At 42.5% G+C, this 23,295-nt stretch overlaps 1 protein-coding gene across 3 annotated transcripts in view; it reads right to left on the reverse strand.

Annotated features, from left to right (window-relative positions):
- The window catches only part of LOC124104744 (neuroendocrine protein 7B2), a 76,925-nt gene that overhangs the window by 29,249 nt on the left and 24,381 nt on the right, over positions 1-23,295 (reverse strand). The gene's annotated exons all lie outside the window — the stretch shown is intronic.

Raw genomic sequence — 23,295 nt, forward strand, 5'->3', positions numbered from 1 at the left:
CTCAGCAAGACCCTATCTCTAAGTAAAATATTAAAAAGGGCTGGGGACGTGGCTCAGTGGTTAAATGCCCTGAGTTCAATCCCCTGTACAAAAAAAGAAAAAAAGAAAAAATCAAAATCTTTAGTGGTAATAATGGCTTTTATTGCTTTTATACTCAGAGGTTTTTTTCTTTTTTTCCCTTTTTTAATGGTTCATACTCAATTTTGAGAAGGAAAACTCAAAATTTTTAATTAAAACCATATCCTAAATACACTTCTTTTCCTCTGGATATTTGTTCATTTCTTTCCTTAGAATTGATGTGTTAAGAGTCTTGGAATTACCCGGGAAGAGTTTTTGAGGATGTTTGAATCCATGATTCAGAAAGAACAGGAAGAGACACCCCAGTGATGGGATTGGTGTGACATCAGAATTGACCAGCCGCTCCTCAGACTGTGGGCTCTGGAACCCTCCGCCCTGCGCTTCAATGGGCTGTTGTAAACCTGCTAGGGTTTTAATGCCCCCCTGTGCTTTAAGGTTTCAGGAGGCTCATTTCCGAGTGACAGTAAAACTGCCATGAGAAGCAACGAGCCTGGGATGGCACCAGAGCGCGGCCATCCCTCCCAGCAGTCCAAGGGAAATGCTCATCAGAGGACTGTGCTTGGTTTTACTTAAAGGGACTTTGAGTTCACAGCTCTAAGTCCCGTCTCCTCCACAGGAATTCAATAAAACTGAAGGTAACAATAAAAACATGAAATAAAGCAAACATAATAAAAAACCCCTCAAGTAACCTAGCTCCCCTCTTGAGCCTCGATATATCTCTAACTCCATGTTGTATCTTTCAGAAGGTGGCAGAAACAAAGTTTTAAAAGAAAAAAAGACAATACTAATGCAATTATTTAAACAAACAGAATTAGATAAAGATGTTATTTTACCAAAAGGAATTAAAATACATTCTTTGAGAATAGGCATAGATTATCCAGGTTACCCTTGTTATTTTAATTGTTTCAGTGGCATTAGACACAGTTTGGGGAAAAGTGGCCTTGATGTATAAAAGCACTTTAATGTGTCATTTTAAGTCAGTAATTTGAGATTTAAGAGAGGTTTTTTTTGGGGGGGTGGGGGGTGGGGTTAATCACAAAAATGTCATGTAAATTTTGAAAAATTTTTACTCCAGAAAACCCCAAAGGGTTTTCCTCATGACAACAGCTACCTCCCCTCTGATAGGCAGAGTAAGAATGATAACTATGTGAAGAAGACTCTCTGAGACCAAAACTGGAGACACAAATAGAGATGGGCCCCTCAGCCATCCCTGGCCTAGACCACAGTGGGGAAGGGAGTGTGGCGTCTATCTCTGCCTTCCTGCCTCATCTCCTGAGTTAGTCAGTAGCCTCCTGACCTCGAAGTTCCCTTACATGTAACAGGTGCACATCACTTTTTTGATGGAACAGCCTCTGTTCTATGAGGTGGAGGTAACTAAATGGTACTTGGAAAGACAGGTATTATCTATACAAATAAAAATCTAGCAGAATTCACATGACTTGGGACTTCATTGTTGTTCCAAGAAGTGGATTTACAGTGAAGTGAATGAATCCCTCATTTGTACAGACCATTTCCAAGGTTCTAGACCTAATTTGGTATTTTTGGTTTTGTATTACTTTTTATATTTTTGGTACCAGGGAATGAACCCAGGGGCACTTAACGACTGAGCAACAGCCCCAGCACTGCCCCCCACCCCCGCCACCTTTTTGAAACAGGGTCTCACTAAGTTGATTAGGGTTGCTGAGGCTGGTTTCAAACTTGGAATCCTCCTGCCTCAGCTTCCCAAGTTGCTTGGATTACGGACACGTGCTACCACCCCTGGTCTTGTATTATTTTCTTAAAGAGGGCTTTTCTAAATTGCATAAGCTTCAGGCCTCACCATATTTGAATCTTCTTTGGGATGTTCTTAGAAATCATATGTGAGTACCGTCTTAGATTCTTCATCTGTCATTATTTTAACTCCTACCCAGACAAAGGAAATATAAGTCAATTTGCTCTGTAACCATGGACAAATTAGGCCTGGGTCTCCTCATTTCTAAAAATGAAAGGTGATTGGATATGATTCCCCAGATCCCAAAAGAAAAGGATGTAGGGAAGTAAAACATAGGGGAAAAAAGAGGAAGCAAAGGCTGTGACTCCCGGTCCTCATGCTGGCCACTACCAACAGCTGGTGTGTGACATTCAGTGAAGAGCTTTACCTCTGGGGCCTCTACTATTTTCTCTACTATGAAATGAGGCAGGCAAACAAGGCACCTCTCTAAACCCTCATCTTGTCCCTTGATAATTTGTGCAGCACGTCACATCTCACATCCACTCTCTCTGGATGCGCACAGTATCTCAGGAACTCGGCAGTGGAATAACCTGGCAAGCTTCAAACAAATTAAGTATTCTTTCTACTATACTGCATTGAGATATTTGCCAGCTGAATGGCAAATAAGGCTGATGTCATTGGTTTTGATGGCCTTCAAATATGTTCTGTTGTCATGCTCAGTCAAAGATGTTGATCTGACATGAACCAGCATTGCAGCCTGCACAAGAGGCGCTGTATTTGAAGCTGCTGCAGATACAACCAGTAGACAGAGAAAGGCCACTTTCTTCTTCTCATGCCTCCATTCAAAACCAGGTTTCCTTTTCTTCACCATTTGATTCCTACTGCTGACAGCCAAGCAATCTCAAAATCATCAGAGGAGCGCGCGCACACGCACAGTCCTAAGCAAACCTCACTGACCAGAATTACCAAATTTGAATTCTTGGAGAGATTTGGGCAAGGAAACTTTCATTTTAAAAGTTTCCCAGCTGATTCTGATGACCTGTTAGGTGGTAAAAATCATTACTGTAGGTAGATTTTTCTGTCCTAATGTCTGGAAATGCCTATCATTTGAAATAACCTGCTTAGCTACCCTCATGCCTCCTGCCACAAAATCAGGCTGGGGTAGTATGGGCTAAGGCAAGTAGTAACAGTCAGGCAACAGCCCTGTCACAAAAGACTACCTATTATATGATTCACTTATATGAAATATTAAAAATAAATTCACAGACACAGAAAGATTCGAGATTGAGGGGAAGAGAAAAGGGGGCATAGAAGGGGGGATGGCTAAGGGGATGTAGTTTCTTTTTGAGGTGATAAAAATGTTCTAAAATTGATTGTTGTTATGTGAATATACTAAAATCCAGGAGATTGTATACTTAAGATGGGTGAATTGTATAATATGTAAATTATACCCATAAAGCTATCATTATAATTTCTTGAAAAAAAAAAAAGCCCATAGGGCTGGAGTTGTGGCTCAGAGGTAGAGTGCTTGTCTAGCATGCCTGAGGCACTGGGTTCGATCCTCAGCACTATGTAAAAATAAAATAAAGGTATTGTGTCCATCCACAACTAAAACATAAATGTTAAAAAAAAAGCCTTAATCTTCCTTTCCCTCTCCACACATACCCACAGGTGAACCATGTCAACTCACGATCATTGCCAGGTTAATTACAAACGCCCAACCAGTGAATGTCCTAGGCGTGTGAATGGCACTCACTCACCACCTCTCTCATGACCACTCTCCAGTAACCTCTTCTGGTCCTCCTGTGCTAGAAATCACCAACCATCCCGGGTCGATGGTGCCACCTGGTGGCTACCACAGGAAATTCCAGGCAGATCCCCCTGCACTTCCTGCTCTGGGGCCATCTGTGGACCTCACACACAAGCCATTTCGATTTCAGTCAGGTTATCTCTAGTTAGGTAGTCTCCAACTTATACAGAATTTCCTTGCATCTCGTCTGCCGTGTCTTGCCCCAGATCATCTACTGCTGCTAAAACACTTAAGTAACTTCAATTATAATTCTGCATGTGAAAATGCAAAAGTAGAAAGTCTTAAATGGGTTAGGTACAATCAAACCTAATAAAGAATTGTGCATCTTGTTCACAGTGGAATGTGATGGACATCATTACCCAAAGTACATGTGTGAAGACTCGAATTGGGTGTCAACATACTTTATATATAAACAGAGATATGAAAAAATTGCGGTATATATAAACAGAGATATGAAAATTTGTGTAGTAAGAATTATAATGCAAAAAAACCCACAAAGTACATGTATAAAGGCATGAATTGGCGTGAACATACTCTATATACAAAGATATAAAAAACTGTACTCTATATGTGTAATAAGAGTTGTAAGGCAATCCGCTGTTGTGTATTTAAAAAAATAAAATAAAATCCCATTTGTACCCCATATACAGATTGCAGAATCACATCAGTTACAATCCATTGATTTACATATTGCCATACTAGTGTCTGTTGTGTGAAATATGATATATCAAGAAATTTGTAATGTTTTGAACAACCAACAATAAAAAATTAAAAAAAAATAAAATCAAATCAATAAAACTAAAAAAAAACCACCAAATACTTGAGAATAAGTAAAGCAAATATCTATGTAATAGAAGGAAAAAATGTTCTGTTTTGTTGGTAATCAAATAAAAACAAATTTAAACAATTTGCCTGTCGAAGTAAAATTTTTTTTAACCATTCATATATAACAAATTAGACAAGCTGCCCATGAACAGAGAGAGCAGCTATACTGGTTCAACATTTACAGAGTGCAGTCTGATGGTAGGTAGGAAATGGAGGCTTTTCATGGAAATATATATCTTAGAGGATTTAGCAAGAGTCTACATAAAGGTTTATGTGCAGATATGGTCACTGAAGCAATGTTTATGATGGAGGTAAATTGGAAAATATCTAAATATCCAAATATTTGGGGAATACTGAAGTAAACCATGGTACACACCTGTAATAGGATATAATGCAGTTGATAAAAATAATGACATTGATTTGTTATGATACATGAAAGGGTCTTGCTATAATATTAAGTATAAAAATGCATAGAAAAGTATTTACAGAATAAATTTTAAAGTTACATATATACAAAGAGGAAAAAAAGAAAAACTGAACGCATGCATAGAAAAAGAGACTAGATGTTGGTGAGGATGTGGGAAAAAAGACACACTCATACCCTGCTGATGAGACTGCAAATTGCTACAACCAATATGAAAAGAAGTATGGAGATTCCTTGGAAATGGAACTTGGAATGGAACCACCATTTGACCCAGCTATCCCATTCCTCAGTCTATACCCAAAGGACTTTAAAAAAGCATACTACAGTGATGCAGCCACATCAATGTTTATAGCAGCACAATTCACAATAACTAAACTGTGGAACCAACCTAGATGCCCTTCAGTAGATAAATGGATAAAGAAACTATGGTATACATACACAATGGAATATTACTCAGCATTAAAAGAAAATAAAATCATGGTATTTGCAGGAAAATGGATGGAGTTGGAGAACCTCATGCTAAGTGAAGTTAGCCAATCCCAAAAAACAAAATGTTGAATGTTTCTCTGAAATGTGGATGCTGATCCATAATGGGGATGGGGGCTGGGGAGCATGGGAGGAATGGAGGAATTTTAGATAGGGCAAAGGGAAGGGAGGGGAAGGGCATGGGAGTAGGAAAGATTGTGGAATGAGAAGGACATCATTACCCTAAGTACATGTACGAAGACACGAATGGTGTGACTCAGTGTACAAACAGAGACATGAAAAAATGTGCTCTATATATGTACTATGAATTGAAATACATTATACTGTCATGTATAACAAATAAATAAATTTTAAAAAAATAAAAAGAGATTAGAAGAAAACAAAACCAAATGTTGAAAGAAGATAGGTAGTAAGATTATAAATGCTCTTTATTTTTTTCCCTAAATGGTTCACAATGGCTTTTATTACTTTCATAATTGAAAAAAAAATTAATTAAACCATAGTGTCCTTAAAGTTACCCAAAATGTCCTTAGAAAGTGCAATGGAAAGAAAGAAAGAAAGAAAGCCTTTAGATCCATGGTTTTTAACAGAAAGTAATTTGACCCACAGAGGATATTAGACAATATCTGGAGACATTTTTGGTTGTCCAAATTTGTAGGGAGGGTAGAGGCCAGGAATGCAGCCCCATTCAGCAGAGAAGTTTCCAGCCCAAATATCAAAAGTGCTGAGAGTTTAAACCTTACATGATTGGAATCCAGATTCCAAGTCTGTTAGGTCTCCAATCTGGGCATGTTGCTCACCTACTCTAAACTTCAAATTTCCTTTGTAAAACAGAATCATCCACATAGAATTTCTGAAGATGAAATAATAACCTATTAGGTGTCTGGCATATCAGTTCCCTTGTCTTAGAACACCAATACTCAACTTTGTGTGCCCTTTTCTGGGTAGTATAATGTCTCTATCCTTTTCATTATATCTCAATTATCCATTTCAAACATAATATTGAACACTGGTGAGCTTTGAGGTACTTCCCCCAGATTCTATAGCTTCCATAGCAGATTAATAGAAAAAGGAAAGAAACTCTTGGTCCTACAATATGAATTACTAAAATGTCATAGAGGCATATTCTAAGTACTAGTGTGATATAAGTGAAAAGCTGATCTGCTTAACGAGGTCTGCCCTGTGGGGACAGGCTGTGTGGAAAGCTTCTGAGAGGGTGCAAAGTACCAGGGTAGGTGTCACATGTACCTCTCTCATCATCCACCAAAGCTCCACACCAATGATCTGGGCCTATCCATGCATTCGTATTACTAGCATTTTCCTTCCACTGAATGAGCTCTATTTATAGATCTGCTCCTAGACATAACAAATGGCCCAGAAAGAGCAGAACCTGAAACCCAAGAGACCCTCATTCTTACTGCTGCTTCTCCATCAGAGTGGGCGCTTCCTGAAAGAGCAGCAGGACTTCCTGTCAGTTGCCTCTCAGCCCCTGGGGCTGCACAGGAGAGAGGCTACGGGTCATTCATACATGCCCCTGGGCCCTCACAGAGGGCCAGGGAGGCGATCTGCCCCTACCTGGAGAATGAACACACTGAGGCAGGGTCAGGAGAAGGCCTGGTTGGGAAGGCAGGCTGCAGGAAGGGGCTGCACAGGCATTGAGAACTCACTCTTCTGAGCTGGCGTGCTAGGAGTGAGCTGACCACTCCCTGCCTGCAGGCACGTCTTGCCTGTCTGAGGTCCAGACCCCCAGGCACCAAAACTCTGCCTGTAAAAAAGGCCAGAGGCACTTAACAGACTCCAGTGTGCTGTATACAGACCTAGTTAAATGAGAGCCGGCTGCCAAAAAACGATTGACTGACCACGTATGAAAAAAAAAAATCCTTCCAAATTAGTATGATGGATCCTATACTGTCAGAATGACCTCCCCTTTCCCCTTCCTTTGGAAGCATTTCCAGACAATAGCACCTGCATTGTTGCCATGTTTTTATACGCTTCGGTGACCAAGGACTATTCAGAGTCTGGACAAACTCAGAAAATGGTCCCTCCCATCATCTGTTGAAGGATAAAGAAAGTCAAGAAAGCTGCAGAGGGAGAAGAGAACCTCTGGTTCCATTCAGGAGATGACAGGCGAGGGTGCTTGGAAGCTAATAGCAAAGGAGTCCCTCCCTGCAGGCCCACCCGTCCCCACTGTGTGGGTGGAAGGCGTTAGTCACTCACATTTTATCCAAACCATGCGGGGCTTGTGACATAGGCCTGCTGTGCTGTGTACAGAAAAATGGCATCAGGAAGGTCCCCTGGGCCTGGGCCTCTCTTTAGGCCAGCAGCCTAGACTGGCTGTTCCTGCAGCCACAATCTCTGCATCATGCAAAGAAAACTTGGAGAGGCTAAAGGGCAAAATGACAGGCAGTGCCACAAGCTCCCTATTGGAAGTGCCATTGCAACAGTCATTTCAGCCACTGGTATCACTCTGTCATGGCCAAGTCAAGGCCAGTGGGAAAATTCTCTTCCCTCTGCAAGACAAACCACCCAATTCTGGGAACTGAAGATACTCCAAAGTGCAGTGAGAGGTCTGTATCTGACCCTCTAGGAGCTTATGATCCAATGGGTCCAGGTGAAGCCATCTGGAAAAGGTGCAGCCCCTGGAGGAAAGATCCATCTTACAGATTATTTGGCATGTACTGAGGAAGAGACAGAAATGCTGAGTGGTTGAGGAAATACCCACCTTCTCCATCTCCTGAAATCCCAGTGGTGTTGATGCTGCCCATGCATATACTCAACCAACCCCAAAAGAGCGAGCCAACCTCCCTCCTACCCAATGCCATTACCACACCATTGACAATGTGCCCAGAATTGGGGCAGACCTCTTATCTTTAAGGAAAAGTGCTAAGGAGCAGATAATAGACTACAGGAGGCAGGAGCTTCCCTGGGTGGGCTTGAGCCCTGCATGATACCAAACATGTGACCCTGTCCCCACAGGTGCTTACATAGAGCAACTTGGTGACAGCCTGGTATGTGTCCAGCCTTCCCAACTACCCCCAACCCAAATCACTCTGTATGCAACACATACTAATTTAAAAGTATGTTTCTTTTCACTTCTTCCTGCCTAAACCCATGACCCAGTGCCCATGACCTGCATCCTACCTGCCCCTCAAAGGAAGGCCAGCTCAAGTATGGCTGACAGGTGACATCTTCTCTGGGACAATGCCCTGTTCCCCATAACTCTTTCAGTGGTGATTGTGTGATCCACACAGCAGGCTCCCAGCTTTCATCCTAATATGTTGCAGATAAACATTCTAACTTTTGTGTCCCTTTTCCCTACTTAGTGTTCAAGTTCCTTAACCCAGGGCTGCAAGTCACAATAAGAGATGATGGTTGGCAATCTGGAAAACAGTATGGAGATTCCTTAGAGAACTTGGAATGGAGCCACCATTTGACCCAGCTATCCCACTCCTCGGTGTATATCTAAAGAACTTAAAAACAGCATACTACAGGGACACAGCCACATCAATGTTTATAGCAGCTCAATTCACAAAAGCTGAACTGTGGAACCAACCTAGATGCCCTTCAGCAGATGAAGGGATAAAGAAACTGTGGTATACATATACAATGGAATATTACTCAGCATTAAAAGAGAATAAAGTCATGGCATTTGCAAGTAAATGGATGGAGTTGGAGAATATCATGATAAGTGAAGTAAGCCAATCCCAAAAAACCAAATGCTGAATGTTCTCTGTGGTTAGTGGATGCTGATCCATAATGGAGGAGTGGGCTTCATGGAAGAAATAGAGAAACTTTGGATAGCGTAAAGGGGAGGGAGGGGAAGGAAGGGGGCATGGGGGTAAGAAGGATGATGGAATGAGATGGACATCATTACCCTAAGTACATGTATGAAGACACCAATGGTGTGACTACTTTGTGTACAACCAGAGAAATGAAAACTTGTGCTCTATATGTGTACTATGAATCAAAATGCATTGTGCTGTTATATATAACTAATTAGAACAAATTAATTAATTAATTTTAAAAAAAGAGAGAGAGATGATGGTTGGGTCCACTACTCCCCTTTGCAGTCCACTGGATACCAGTTTGTGTCACACCCGCTCAGCCCCCGGGGGGGGCCCACTAGAGCGAGGTGCATGTGAGAATGTATTTCATTATTCCTTTACTATTCTTGTGTTTCATCATTCTTCTACTTCTGGCTGCCTCTAAACAGTACCACAGAAAACGTGGCCAGGGAATGGAAAGTAAAGAGAAAAACAGTTTAATTCTGCTCCAGTCCTGATTTTCTATAAAACAGCTTGATTCCTCTGGTCAGAGTAAAACCTTCACTAAAAGGTTAAAAGAAGTCTGTTTCAGTCAACAACTAGAGGAATAAAAGTTTATTTCTCTGAGGGTTTCAGCGTCTCAGTCCATGGTCAGCCAACTCCAGAGCTCTGGGCTTGAGTTGAGGCAGAAGGTTGCGTGGTGAAGGAAAGCAGCTCAGGACAGGCAACAGGAAGCAGAAAAAGGCTCACTATATACCCCAAAGGCACAGCCCAAGTGACCCACCTCTTCCAGCCACACTCTCCTGCCTACAGTTACCACATAGTTAATCCTTATCAGTCGATTAAAACAACGATGAGGTTACCCCTCTCATAATCTAATCATTTCACCTCTGAACCTTCTAGCATTGTGTCACACATGAGCTTTTGGGGGACACTTTGTATCTAAACCTTAACAAAGACAATGCCTGATTCTTACTTACTTTACAAAAGTCCTATGTAACTAAATCGGATCTGTGTTTATTGGTTTTGAACCACACGAAGGAGACAGTTTCTGGCACATAATAGGCACTGGATAATTACTTGCCAAGTGGATAAAAGAGGAAATGTATTAGACTATATTTTGATAAGATGTTTGGTTAAGGGAAGTTTAAGCTGCCAGAGATGCCCACACGTGGACGATCTGCTCTCACACCCAGGAGCAAGCGTGTAACACATCTGCACACCTTCCTTAACTGGCACTCTTATGTCCACAAGAATATGCTTCATTATTGGCTTGGTGCCTGATTAAACTGTCTTCTTGACATTAAAGCAAGAAATGGAAGAGAGCAAGTGTAAGTAAGGAAAGGTTGCTGTTTCCACGAGTCCTGGGGAAGCTCCCACTTTCTCTCCAGTCCCACACCCCTAACTCCTAGGGTTAACCCCAAGAGGGAGCAAAGTGCTTCATAAGGCCAAGGGGATGCTGATTCCTCCAAAGTTTACTGTGCAGCTATTGGGGATGGTTTTCCCAGCCATGCTTAGAAGGACACGGAGAGCAGAAAACCTAAGATGGAAAAGCATGACTATCTTTCAACCCTGAAGCATTTACAACTGGAAATAAACATGGTGGATGAGGGTGATGCTTTGTGTGTTTAACAGTTAATGTTTTCCAAAATGCCTTCATAATGTATGTTATTTAATTTGGCTGCTCCATCATCCCTGTGCAACAACCTGAACAACTTGTCTCCATTATTGGATTGGGAAACTGAACGTCATAGGAGGGAAGGCTCTGGGCTGTACAGCTGGTCTGAGCCAGGACTAGAAGCCCTGTGCCTCCTGTTTCCGGGCTTCTCCTGCTGGCTCTGTGAAACAGCCTCCCCTCCTCTCCCACCCCCTTCCACATGCCCCTTCCTCTATGAAAATCACATGTCACACCATGGCCAAAAGTGCACACTCAGTTTTAACTGCTATGCCAAGCTGTGGTCTGCTAAACCCTTCCAGACTGCTTCAATAAGGTTCTTTATGAGCTGCGGTGCCCAAGGTATTTGCGCCAATTTGTTCCAAGAGGGTAGTTTGTCAGAACATTCGCTTCCTGAAGCTTCGTGTCCCTGAAATACCATCCACCCAAATTCACATGTGGTTTACCACGACTCCCAGCATCATTACAGCTTCTCAGCTAAATATCGAGGGTTACACAAGTCTGGGGGAATACAAGACAGCTGGTTGGAGAGGTGCATTCCAACCTAACACGGCTGGCTTACCAACTAACTCGTAAAGCTCAAGCAATTGTGGGCAACTTTAAATCTTTATAAGGGTTATATCCAATAAGGCTAAACACAGGAAAGTATTTTTGCAAACCATAGAATATTATGTAAAATTGAGTTACCACTATCCCATTTCCTCCATGTGCATGATCTACTTTTCAATTACCTGTGGAAAATCGTTCCCTGCCACTTCCCTGGTGACTCAGCATGCTTCTTGTTGGCTCACTCTTTTTAGAGATGCCATGTCTCAGGTGACGTGATACAGGGTCTGAGGTTCTGGGTTTTGGACAGATATGCCTGGGAGGACAAGTGCCAGAAGCTAATTTGCCATGAGGAACTGAGAAACCTCCTGGGGATGGCTCATACTAAAGGGAAGAGGAGCTCAGGCCGCCAACCCTGAAGGCATGGATACATAATGCCTTAGCAGTCAACGGGAAGGAAGGGACTTTTAGTCCTAGGATGCCCAATGCTTAGATGTATCTCCATGTCCAACCTCCCAGGTGAACCCTATGGAAAGTGGGAAGGGAAAGAGGGGTTAGGAAAAACTAAAACCGTGTTTCTCCAAAACCTAACTAGGATTTAGGAACATGAGGTACACTGCCTTGGTTTATGTGACTACAACAAAATGCCCTAAACTGGGCGATAAGTTTTGGATGTTGTTTGTGCTCTAAAGATTGGTATATTGGGAGCTTGGTCCTCAGAGTGACAGTGTGGGAAGGTGGGACCTTCAAGAGGTAGGGCCTAGTGGGAAGTCCTTAGGTCAACTGAAGTTGTATTCCTGGAAGGGGGATCCCAATCTCTGATTTCCTGTCTGGTGATGTGATCTCCTCTTCAAACATGTGCTGCCCACACAAAGCTAAAAAGGTCTTTACCAGAGCAGAGCCAACGCCAGCATAAATCACCAAAACTGTGAGCTAACTAAACCTCTTTTCCTTATAAAGTTATCCTGCCTCAGATATTCTGTTATAGTAATACAGAATGGACTAATACACCCAGTGATTTATAAACAACAGAAAATTATCACTCATAATTCTAGAGGATCTGGGAAGTCCAAGATCAAGTGCCAGCAGATTGTATGGAGAGGGCTTATTCCTCATAGATAATACTTTCTATGTGTTTTCACATGATGGAAAGGGGTAAACAAGTCCCCTTGGACATCTTTAATAAGAGTTCTAATCAACTCATGAGGGTGGAGCCCTCATGACTTAATCATGTCCCAAAGTCCCCACCCCTTAATATTACTGTATTGGGGAGTGGTATCAACATATGGATTTAAGGAAACACAAGCATTTAGACCACAGGACACACAGAAGAAATCTCCTTCTGTTCTCCCAATGCCACCACACTAAAGACCCTGAGGCTACAACAGCTCAGTGGCATCCACCAGCTGTCCTGGGAGACGGTGACAGCTAGAGAACATGGTGGTAGCCAAGATGAAGGGGAAAGGGGGAAGAAATGGGGAAATGGATTGGTCCCTTTCTAATCCATTTCATTATACTTGAATTGGTGGCAATGAAGCACGACCAATCCACTACCCCCAGGATCCAGCATGAGGGATCTTCTACACTCACCAGATACTTACTGTACTTTGCAAGGATCCAGGTACTAAGTGAATGAGTGTGAGAAAAGCCATTGAATGTGGGTTTACTGCTGTTAAAATGTCCCACATGTACTTACAGCTTGTAAGGACTGGATCATCTTGACTGGAAGAGTACTCGTCTTATTTGCTGACATCTCAGAGGTCAACATTGTTTCAAAGGAGCAGACATAACAAGGTTATTTCAAAATATACTCAGTGAGCATCTATTTTCTGCCTGGCCCTGTTGTAGGCCCTGCAGATACAAGCAGGTGTGTCTCCATGGTGTCTGTTCTTACAGGTCTTACCATCTAGGGAGGAAGGCAAGCAATTCTTCATAGACGCTGATTCACAGTCTCAAATCAACAAACACAAAGAACTGCATAATGAGCTCAGGAGTGAAGAACATCCTTAAAAATAAACCCACTTCACAGTTTGGTCTAAATTCAGCCCTGTCTGCCTCTGTATCTATGCTCTAGTAGGCAATGAAGCAGCATGGCCTTCTGGACAGAGGACAAGAATGCCCGGGTGTGGCTAAGGCTCTGGACCCAAAGACAAATAGGAGCTGTGCTCTGCACTGAATGCTCATGTCTTCTCCAAAATTTATATGTCAAAGCCTAATTCCCAATGTGATGGTAATGACAGAGGTCCACAGAGCTCTCCGCCACGTTTGCCATGGAGGACATTGCAAGAAGACTGCCATCTACAAACCAGGAAGCAGACCTTGCCAGACACCAAATCTACCAGCACCTTGATCTTGGACTCTCCAGCCTCCAGCAATAAATCTTTGCTGTTTAAGCCACCCAGGCTATGGCATTTTTGTTATGACACTCCAACAGACCAAGACAAGCAGTGTCCAAGGTAAGTCACTTCTCTGAGCATCTTTGTCCACATTGGTTACCTAGGGCTAGAAATATTTACTTGCCTTTCTTGCATGTCTCAAGGAAGTGACCAGGGAAGTGAAGGGCAAGTATGACACTATGCACAAAGACAACTGGAGATCCAAAATCTCTGAGGGGTCACCAAAAGGACAGCTCTGTCTCCAGGTGGATTATGATAATTTTTTCTTCAAAAATAGCAGCTTGATGGCAACTGCATTATTTGATTTTATGTCTTCCTGTCCAAGTTCTAGTGCCCAGTTCTCAACGAAGCTGAGATGTTTGGGGTTGTGCTCCTGGAAGGGATTGTGGGATCCCAGTCCCTGAGATGTTTCAGTGAATCTATTTTCATAGATGATTAATATTTACATCAAGATTTTGAGAAAAGCAGATTATCCACAATCATGCCAGTGACCTCAACCAATCAGTTAGAGGTCTTAAGAGAAGACTGAGGTTTACTGAAGAGCAAGGAATTCTACTTCCAGACTCTTTGGACTCAAGATGATCAGCTCTTCCCAGGGTCTTCAGCCAGCCTACCCTGCAAATGTTCAGCTTGCAAGAAAATGAGATTTAGGAGACTTATCACATTTCATTTTTGTACTCTTATTTTAACTGAGAAGGTAGCTGGAGATAGTATGGAGTATCTGCAAACTCCTGAGGCCAGTAAGTACAAATTCCTCTAGGTCCCACCATACCTTTGCCTCTTCCCCTTTTTCCCCAATGGATGAAAGACCAGAGATCCAGGACGCCACTTTGCTCCAGTCTCATCCCCTCCCACCTCCTCAGAGGCCTGCTCTTCATTCCACATCTTCAACTCTGCCTGTCCGATGGGTCTTGGCAATTAGCACTCAAACAGTTCGAATCTCTTAGAATCTCAAACAATGACCTTAATAAAGACCTTCCTCAGCTCTAAACCACCTGTCCCCCAATCCTTCCACCATGACCTGACATTCTAGAAACACATCTTTACATTGTATCACCTTCCGTTTTTCCCATCATCGCTTCAACCCACTGCACTGTGATTTCGGCCCATGATTCCACAGAACTGGTTCTGTACAAAGCCCCCAGCAGCTTCTGTGTTGCCACACGTAAAGAATACTTCACACCCAGTGGTCTTGTTGCACATGACCTTGCTGCTGATTTTGACAACGGTGACTACTGCCCCTTCTTGGGACACTCTTTCCTGGTCTTCTGTAAACTTCATCTTTCTAGTTGTTTTTCTTCTTGGCCCATCTCCTTCAGCTTCCTTTGTTGATTCCTCTTTACCTACTTGGCTATTAGGTTTTGAGTTCTCTGGGCCTTCTTTTTAGGTTCTCTGTTCTTCTTGACACTCACCTAGGACAACCTACAGCATCAGCCACCAACATGGGATGACTCTAAACATCTCTCCCTTCACTCCTGTGATATACACATCTAAGTACCTGGATACCTTGAAGCACTTTAAACACACATAAAAATAACTCATCATTTTCATCTCCCCTATTTTGCTCCCACCATTTAACAAACAACTTTGGAATTTCTTATTTTTAGCCATGTAATTGCTCAACACGAAAAATGAAAATCACCTAGGATTTAAGTTCAGCATGGGCTCCAGGTAACCCCAAAGGACATGGGTCAAACTGGAGGTCCCTGACTATCCAAAGACATCCTGCAAACCTGATGTTCTCATTGGTTCCCCAGGATGGGGATAACCTAGGAACAGATTTTAGTCAAGATATCTGGGTCTAGAGTCAGCCCCAGTCCTTCCTCCAACTGCAGAGACAGACAGACACTCTAGGCAGAGAGGAAGTGAGGCTCCTGTGCATTTTTTAAAATTTTCATATATAATACATATAATATTTTATATATACATTTAGTTGTACATGGACACAATACCTTTTTTGGTTTACTTATTTTTATATGGTGCTGAGGCTCAAACTCAGTGCCTCACACGTTCAAGGCAAGCGCTCTGCCACTGAGCCACAACCCCAGCCCTCTGCAGTTTTGTTCACTTCTCCCTGCCCACCAACCTTTGAATAGGAAGCAACTGTTGCCACCCTGTGACAGAGTATAGGTACTGCAGCTCCTTTACCAAGGACAAAGCATGGTGGAGTGAAGGATCCTCAGTACTTACCACCTCTTCAAGTTGGCTATGTTATCAAAGACTCTCTCCACTTGATACTTATTAAGAAAATAATCTTGGTTCTTCTTATTTAGAAATATTAAAAAATTAAGGGTCCCCAAGTTAGTGTTATAAAAAAGAATTTGGGTATCTTTATATTTGGTAATAGAGGTTTGACATTATTTGGAACCATCAGATGCTAATATTCATGAATTTGTATCTTAGTGGTTCGATATCTGGTGTTATCAAAATGCTAGTTATCTGCTGAGCACAATGGCACACACCTGTAATTCTAGCTGCTTGGGAGGCTGAGGCAAGTTTAAAGTGGGCTTCAACAAGTTAGTGAGGCACTAAGCAAATCAGTGAGATCTTGTCTTTAAATAAAATACTTAAAAAGGGCTGGGGATGTGGCTCACTGGATAAGCAGCCCTGGGTTCAATCCCCAGTACTAAAACAAACAAACAAAAAACTAGGTATCTGGTATCCTAGAATATAGAGAAAATGAAGGTCAATTTTCTTTTAATCTGAGGCTGTTAATATTTTGAAACCTAAAGCACCTTTTTCTGGTTTGATTCATCCAAGTCCAATATCAGTGTCAGCTGTCAAAGTCAGTTTGGACTCCCAAGAACCCCTACCTCTAGAAAACAACTCTCTGAATCAGTTGCTTGGACAGTTGATAGCTTTAGCTGCTTCTTGGGATAGAACAACAACAGTAGCTATTTACTGTGTCATGGGGACCATGGAACAACCTTGAGCTTTGGGAAGATGGGCACTGCCAGGTGCACTGGAGCAGGTGCACTGGAGCACATCTAAACTGTACTGCTAAAGGATGAGCCATCAAAAATAAGATGGGGGGGGGTGCTGGGGATGTGGTTCAAGCGGTAGCGCTCGCCTGGCACACGCGGGGCTCTGGGTTTGATCCTCGGCACCACATAAAAATAAAATAATAATGTTGTGTCCATTGAAAACTAAAAAATTAAAATTAAAAAACTCTCTCTCTCACTCTCTCTCTCTTAAAAAAAATAAGATTGGGGGGCTGGGGTTGTGGCTCAGTGGTGGAGTGCTTGCCTCACACGTGTGAGGCCCTGGGTTCAATCCTCAGCACCACATATAAATAAACGAATGGAGTAGAGGTATTGTGTCCATCTACAACTAAAAATATTTTGAGAAAAAAAATAAGATTTGGGCAGGCCATTAAAGATTTAAAACATGCTGTTGCTAATCCACAGAGAGGAGGCAAGCCTGTAATCAGTTACTAGCAGCTCCCACTGCCTACATGCGAAAGAGAGGTCTGGAAGCCTCATTTTATACATGGGAAAACATAACTCAGAGAAGCCGCAAGACCACACTCAGTTAGTAAACAGTAGGGCCACAACTCAAAGTAACTTGTCGTTGCTAACAGAGAGCATGCTCTTTTCTTTATATAACATCAAGTGGGTCACTGTTCAATGGTCTTAGCTTTGTGCTTTTGTTTTGGGACAAGAATTTATACATTTGAACGATGCTCCTTACCCAGCTGTTGCTAAGGGTCCATGAAGAAATAATAATTTAAAAAAATAGCCCCCAATCCTCTCTGGCTACTTTTGGCTGATGTTTCTGCCCCACTGATCACTGAGCCCCATTAACTATCTGCAGGCTAACAACCAGGTTTCAGGAGTCCCTGAGAATATACTTCTGGCCTAGTAGGCCCTCTGCTGGTTTAGTTCTAGAACTGCAAAACTCCTGTTTCTCCACAGGTGCTTGTACAAAGGGTACTGTGGAGGCCACAGTCCACAGTCACAGTCAATTCCAGGCAGACACACACTGTTGCTAAGCTCCTGACAAGAACTTCTATGTAGATTTTTAAAAACCAGAATAGAAATGGAAAATGTCTTGACAGACCTAGATGTCAAATAGAATTTACATATGTGCTAAGGCCAGATCAACTTCTTTTTCTTTACTATCATCTACTCATTCCTCCATAGTTACAAAGTGCCTAATCTGTGCCTGAGCATAAAGCAGTGAATAAAAGAGTCACAGCCTGGTGGAGCTTACAAATTCAGCGGGGAGAGAGACAATAAGCAAGAAAACAAACATTAATTATAAATAATTTTTTTCAAAAGGCTATAGAGCTTTAAAAAACAAAAGGCCACCGTGGTAGAGTGGAGGCCTATGCAGATAGAGCAGTCAGGCAGGCCTCTCTTAGGAGGTGACATAGAGATGTGCACAGGAGGACACAACATACAGAGTGGGAGGAACAACTTGTGCCGTGGGCAGACTGACCCAGGCCAGGGTGAGAGGAGCAGAGTACGGGTAAGGGTGTGCTGGAGATGCAGACACTTGCAATTCATGGCATGAAGGGTTATTGGGGCACAATGGGAATCCACTGACAGAACTGTAATCATGGGGATGACATGGATCTCATTTAAACTCTTCATTTCCTTGGAGAACCAGAGGTGAGAAATCAAGAGTAGAAGGGGGAAGACCAGTTAGAAGGCAGTTTCTGAAATCCATGCCAGACATAATGGTATCTTGGGACAAGGTGTCCAGAGTAGAGCTAGAGAGAAGAGCGTAGGCATATTACAGATATATCTTATAAGCAAAATGAAGTAAATTACATATAATTTGGGTGTGACATGTGAAGGAGAACATCAAGGATTACTCTAGGTTTTTACTTACATATATGGCTATATAGTGGCACCATTTGTTAAAAAAATATTGATATAAACAAATTGGGGAAGGTGGTGGATAGAGAAATAAAGATCAAGACACAGTAATTTAGCATTTCATCTAATCCTGTAAGAAAGAAGCTTGGGCTAAAAATACAAAGGTTGGCTCATCAGAAAAGAAACAGATTTATAGTCAAGGGAATGAATGAGATCTAGAGAACTGAGAGTAAGCCAGTGGGCCCAGCCCTGAGCCCTGGAGGACTGAACATTTAAAGACTGAATTAGAAAAGTGGGAGAAACCTGCAAATGAAATAGACATGACTACTGTGGTCCCCTGGTATGAGTGGAGGATTGGTTCTAGGACCACCCCCTCAACATGATAATAAAATCTGCAGATGTCAAGTGCCTTATATACAATGGCATATGACCTACACACATCCTCCTGCAGACTTCAAATCACCTCTTGATTACTTACAAAATCTAACACATTGTAAATTACACATAAATAGTTGTTATATTGCACTGTTTATGGAATAATGACAAGGAAAAGGTCTATATATATTTAGTACAGGCACAATTTCTTTTCTGAATACTTCCAATCTGTGTTTTAATCCACAGGTGCAGAACCCATGGGTAAAGAGGGCTGACTGTAAGGGGAAAGGGGAAAGCTCAAAGCCAAAGTGTGCCATCTGGGCATATGTCGACATCTTGGCACCAAAACTAAGAAGGAAAATTTTAATAAGATTTTAAGAAGGTGTGATAAATACTTCTAGGAGATTGAGGAGGATAGAGACAGAGTGTAGGTGAATTTAGGATGGAGGTTGCTGACCTTGACATAAATAGTCTAAAGTCATCTCAAAATTAATATGGGCAAAAATGATCTTCCCTTGAAAACTTGTTCCTCTTCTAGATCCTCAGGTCCTCAGGTGGTGTCATCCGTGACTCTTCTTTTTCTTTCAGCCTCTACCTCCAACTCACCAGCAAATCCTCTTGGCACTAACTTCAAAATACATCCATAACCTGACCACATCTCTTCATGTCTATAGCTATTATATTAGTCAGCTTTCAGCTGCTGTAACAAAATACCTGAGAAAAAGTACTCCTTTAAAGAAGTAAAAAATTTATTTTGGCTCATGATTTCAGAGGTCTTAGTCCATGGGCAGCTGGCTCCATGGTTTCTGGACCTGTGGTGAAGCAAAACTTTATGGCAGAAAGATATGACAGAGCAAAGCTGCTTACCTCATGACAGCCAGAAACAGAGAGAGCACACACCTGAGGCTGGGAACAAAATATCACCTTCAGAGACATCCCCCCATTGACCTACTTCCTGTAACTAGTCCCCATGTCCTAAAATGGGGCTGCAGATATGACTCAGTGGTTAAGGGCACCTGGTTCTACCACCTCCCAATAGCACCACCAGCCAGGGACCAAGTCTTCAACACAGGATCCTTTGGGGGATAATCCAGATGCAAACTATCACAGCTATCATGCTAGTGTCTCTCCCCCACATCACTACAATAGCCTCTTAACTAATCTCCCCAATTCTATTCATCACTCCTTACCAGCATATCTTCAACAGGGTGATCCTTTTAAAAGATAGGCAGGCCACAGCGCTCTGGCCAAAGCCGGCAATGGCTTCTGATATATACTCAAAGGAAAAGCCAAAGTCTTCACAGGACTATAAGGCCTATGCACTCTGTCTCCACACTTCCAGCCTCCCCGCTCCCCTTCCTGCCATCACCCCAATATCCTCTCTTTCTCCTCTCCTTGAGTCTTTGGGGTTTTGCTACATCAGCCTCCTTGTTCCCAACTTGGGGCTTCTGCTCTGGCTGTTCTCTGTACCTGAGATGCCATCCTCAGGAGCATCACAACCTACTCACAACTCTGTCAGGTTTCTGCTAACTTTCTCAGCAAGGAGTCCCCAACCCCTGTGCTGTTCCCACCATCTCCTTCCTCTGCCTTATATTTTACAATACTTAAAGCCACTTCCCATATTCTACACCTTATTTGGATATTTAAAGACCAAGGTTATTTCCCGGTCCTGCTGCTTTGAGATTCATGTTTATTTCCTTAGTATCTCAAATAGTGCCTGGCACTCAATTATTTGTCGATTGGGTGAATGAGTGGTGAACTACAATGGACCAGGAGAGACAGAGGAAAGGGTATGGAAGACAGTCCACATCGCTATTAGAAGGAATTAGCATAAGTGAGTCTCTGGGCAGAGGCAGTGCACATCAACAGATGAGTGGAAGCACAGCACGGCTACACTTGCATGGATTAGACGATCAAACCAACAGATTAAACCACCCAACAAATGAAATTCCATGGTCCAGGACTGGGAAAAACTCAGGCTTCCTATTTTATTTCTTTTCTCCTTATTGTCTCTGGACTATTTTCTTTCTGCTACTTTTCATCCAAGATGTAATGGACAGAATTCTAAGATGATCCTCAAGATTCCTACCCACTGATTCCTGCATAATTCTCTGCCTTTGAGTATGGAGGAAACTCTAGATATAATAGGACAGCACTCCCTTGTCTTATGTCCAAAATGATAAGCCAGAGGCTATGGCACATGCCTGTAATCCTAGTGACTCAGGTGGCTGAGGCAGGAAGATCACAAGTTCAAGGCCAGCTTCAACAACTTAATGAGACTCTGTCCCAAAATTAAAAATAAAATGGGGCTGCAGATGTGACTCAGTGGTTAAGGGCACCTGGTTCAATCCCCAGTACAAAAAAAAAAAAAAGATAGGATAGACACCCCCATGATTATATTACATTGCCATTATCAGATTGGAAGGATGTGCTGGCTTTGAAGAGGTAGCCACCATATTGTGAGAGGGAGTGTAGCTTATGGCCTGAGAGGGACTTCTAAGATCTGGAAGGGGTCATCACCCAGAGCTGGCAAGGAAAAGGGAACCTCAGTCCTACAATGAAAGGAAGTGAATTCTGCCAATACCTTAATGAGCTTAGAGAAGAAGATCAGCTCCAGCTGAGATTGTGTCTCTGGTCAACACCTAATTTAAACCTGGTGAGAGTCTGAGCAGAGGATGACACTAACCTATGCTGACTCCTGACCAGTGGGAACAGTGAGATAACAAGGGTATAGTGTTAAGCTGCCAACCTTGTGGGAACGTGTTACACAGCAATAGAGAACTGAAACGCAAGTCTCTGTTCACCCCTTAGACAGGCACCAGTCGGGAGACCTGAGATTGCTGTGACAGCACATTACCCCAAGGGAATAAGAGTGATAATGGAAACAGTCTTAATTCTGAATTGTCCCAATCACATGTTTATATCTCAATGCCCTCTCGATTCAGTTTCCTAAGAAGTTCAAATCCCAGGACAAATGTTACTTCTTCAAAGAAACGTCCCCTTGTGACTACCTCCACCCTCCCCTGAGCAGTACTCCTACCCCTGAGCAGTACTCCTACTCTTTGCTTGCACAGCAGTGGGTTTGTACATATGCTAAAACTTTTTGCGAAGATATATCATAGTAACATTTTCTATGTCCTCCCTCTGCTCACCCAAACTCTTCTCTGGGCAGAGCTGCTCCAGGCTCCCACATAGTGCCTGGCAGAGAGCGGGTGCTAAACAAGTGGATAAAATGAGGCTCTGGATGAACTCAGGCTCTGGGCCCAGGAGGGAGGGTGGGGTGTTGTGGGGGTGGCTGTTTCTTCTCCAGCACAGCTGATCAGGCCTCAGGTGTTAATGGAAACTTGGAGGGCCTTCTCCATGACAACAGCTGGGTGACTAACCAGGTGCTTCCTGTGCTAGAGGGGCAGATATTTACTCTCAGAGGGCTGGTCTGAAATGAAAGGTGTGTTGATAGCAACAGGTGACTGGTGCTGACAAAGATTTAGATTTTCCCCAAAGGGGTGGGCCGGCAGCCCTGTCCTGATTCAAGACCCATGCTAGGTTTGCGAGCATACGGTTTCAAATTATTTGTGTTAATGCACTTCTGAAACCAAATGTCAATCTAAATGCACAACAATCTCACAGAGTTCTTTTTACTCGGTGGCTTAAAATCAGGGGCATTCACAGTATTGACAGAACCCTGGGGCAGACTGCATTGTTTGGACATCACAGACTCAGGAAAGATTAAGTATATTCAATTCATTGGGTATAATGTTTGCTGGGTATGTGTTTTAAGAAAACTCAAAGAGACTTTTTCTTTAGGATCCACTCCTATGGGTAAGAATCTTTTTATAAATAAATCATTAAATCACACACAAATGAAACAAAAACCTTTCTAGTAAGTTTTACAACCACATTGCCAGAAATTTACAAATATTTAGGAGGGAAATGGTCTTGCTACTCTGAGACAATTTAATTATTCTTAATTTATTATTCAATAAAATTGTTATATTTTTAATTTTTGTTTTGTTTTGGTAGCAGGGATTGAACCCAAGGGCACTGAGCTACACCCCCCAGCCCTTTTTTATATTTTTATTTAGAGATAAGGTCTCGCTGAGTTGCTTAGGGAATCAGTAAGTTGCTGAGGCTGGCCTTGAACTCTAAATCTTCCAGCCTCAGCCTCCGGAGCTGCTGGGATTACTGGCAATGTGCCACTGTGCCCAGCTAAAAAACTTTTGACATAGTTAAATTCTTAATGTGAGTACTTCTTGGCTCCTCTTGTGTATACTGGAGTCATCTTAAGAACCAAATCAGATCATATAGGTGCTGTTTGAGAACCTTTTACAAATACTGTCTGGCATTGACTCAAAGAGGAAGGTTTCTGGGGACACAATTTCCCT

This window comes from Marmota monax, unplaced genomic scaffold (genome assembly GCF_021218885.2).
Source record: "Marmota monax isolate L192 unplaced genomic scaffold, Marmota_monax_Labrador192_F-V1.1 WCK01_AAM20220418_F8-fsc00001, whole genome shotgun sequence".
Classification (NCBI taxonomy): Eukaryota; Metazoa; Chordata; class Mammalia; order Rodentia; family Sciuridae; genus Marmota; species Marmota monax.